At 49.0% G+C, this 2,265-nt stretch overlaps 1 long non-coding RNA gene across 1 annotated transcript; it reads right to left on the bottom strand.

Annotated features, from left to right (window-relative positions):
* Positions 1-939: 939 nt before the first annotated feature.
* Positions 940-1,965, bottom strand: LOC306825958. The gene is made up of 2 exons (XR_013779323.1): positions 1,232-1,965; positions 940-1,140 (listed from the first exon to the last, which is right to left on the bottom strand). It is a non-coding gene; the product is annotated as an uncharacterized lncRNA (long non-coding RNA).
* Between the last annotated feature and the right edge of the window lie 300 nt (positions 1,966-2,265).

Genomic DNA, 2,265 nt, shown 5'->3' with positions numbered 1-2,265 from the left:
ACTCCGTCTAGCAAGAATCAAACCCAACAAAGACGATTAGTTGTCAGCCTTAATCCATATTCTAACAAAAACATTGTCCATGACACTACTTTGAACTTGTGTTTGAGGAAAAAAAAAAAACACCTCAACTCATCTAAGAGCGGCGTGAAATAACACAACAAGATAATTGCCGTTGCTTTTATAAACACACTTTCGTGTGTCTGGTTTTAGAGTTCTTTTCAGAATCTTTGCAGCCTCTTCCAGCTGATTCACTCTCAGACAATATCAGGAGCTTTGAATTATGAACTTAATCAAAAGCAGGTCGTTTATGTAAAAGTAGCTAAAGATGCCTCTCAGTCCGAGCAGCAGAACGAGAACAGGATCAGAGGAAGTGGAGGGTTCTATATTTGTTGAGAGAATGTGCTAGAAGGATAGAGGGAGATGAGGTGGGAGTGAATAAAACATTGAGAGATGCAGTCCATGGGTACATCTCACTTTTCTTATTTGCAGTCTCCTCGGTCCTCGGCCGAACCGGAAGTAGTTCCAAAGCCGCCATGTTGAGGATCGTCCCAAAGCTCTAATAGCGAACGGAGGAGAGAGGATCGAGGAGAGAGGAGGCTGATCCGAGGAGCGATGACCGAGGAGACACGAGAGCTGACTTCACGGAGGTCTTTTCACTGACAGACACGCCCCCTTCTCGTATATCACTCACTGATTGGACGTTGCACAGGATCAGACTTCAGTGAAACTTCTCACATGAGCAGAGTTTAATACGGGAGAAAAGACGGACATTAAAAAGAGGCTAAACGGAGCGTGGGACATTTAAACAGATGATGAACATCAGTGAGTTTGTAAAGAGTCGCTCTGTGATGAGCTGGGATTAAAAAGAGTCTGATGAAGAGGAGTCCGTGTTACGATCTCCGACTGGATCGGACCCAAAAGCACCACTCGTAAAACAAGTTCAAGCAAGTGTCCAATTTAATAAACAATTAAGTGACAGTGAGGGGGAGGGGGTGATGAATCCAGGAATCCCAATGGTGAGGTGAACACTCGGTCCGAGTGTGATGTGAGTCTCCAATCCCGTGGTGCAGTTCCTCCTGAGAAAATCAGCAGGCAGTGAGCAGGTAGTGAAGAACACACACGAATCCAAACAACGACGATCTAAAGTGGGGAAGCACAGAGGAGTTAGTTCCCAGCTTAACCAAGCCAGATAAACAAGCAAACAAGGCCGTGATCCACAAAACACTACTACCACACTGGTAGACGCAACGATCTGGCGCCGAGGCAGAGGAATCACAGGTTTAAGTGCAGCCAGGGTTGATGAGGAGATTCGGTACACCTGGTGCAGCCAGCACCCAGTTAGCCACGCCTACAGCCACACACACAGACTAACAGGGGAAAGAAACATGAGGATCACAGACAGGGAATACAAACAACACAACGGGGAAGGAGGGACCTGCCATGATGGGATCATGACAGTACCCCCCCCTTAATGAGCGCCTCCAGGCGGTCCACCAGGCTTGTCAGGATGAGCTTGATAGAAATCCCTGATCAATGAGGTGTCGAGAATCAGAGCCCGAGAGATCCAGCTCCTTTCCTCTGGTCCATACCCCTCCCAGTCAACCAGATACTGAAACCCACGACCCCGACGTCGAACGTCCATGACTCTCTTTACAGTATAAGCCGGATGGCCATCAATGAGTCGGGCGGGTGGTGGGGTGACGGCTGGAGGGCATAAACTGCTGGAGGCTACTGATTTTAACTGAGACACATGGAAGGTGGGGTGGATCTTGAGAGCACTGGGAAGCTTAAGGCGAACAGCAGAGGGATTGATGATTCTTTCTATGACATAAGGACCAATAAAACGAGGGGCCAGTTTCTTGGATGGAACAGAGAGTGGAATGTTTTTAGAGTTAAGCCAAACCTGTTGACCTGGTCTAAAGTCCGGAGCAGGAATCCGATGACGATCCGCCATCCTGCAGTTCAGCTCACGGCTACGAAGAAGAGCAGCCCGAGTCTCTCTCCAAATTCTGCGGCCTCTGCGCAGGTTAACCTGGACAGAAGGTACGGCAATCTCTGTTTCCTGAGCAGGGAAGAGAGGAGGTAAGTACCCTAATGAGGCCTCAAAGGGCGACATACCCGTGGCAGCGCAGGGGAGGGAGTTGTGGGCGTATTCCACCCATGATAGTTGAGAATACCATGAGGAGGGATTGCGGGCGCAGACGCATCGTAGCGCTGCTTCAAGGTCCTGGTTGGCTCATTCAGTCTGGCCATTAGTTTGAGGAT

Source organism: Symphodus melops, assembly GCF_947650265.1.
Source record: "Symphodus melops genome assembly, chromosome: 6".
Lineage (NCBI taxonomy): Eukaryota > Metazoa > Chordata > Actinopteri > Labriformes > Labridae > Symphodus > Symphodus melops.
This window is presented reverse-complemented; position numbering and strand designations above follow the sequence as displayed.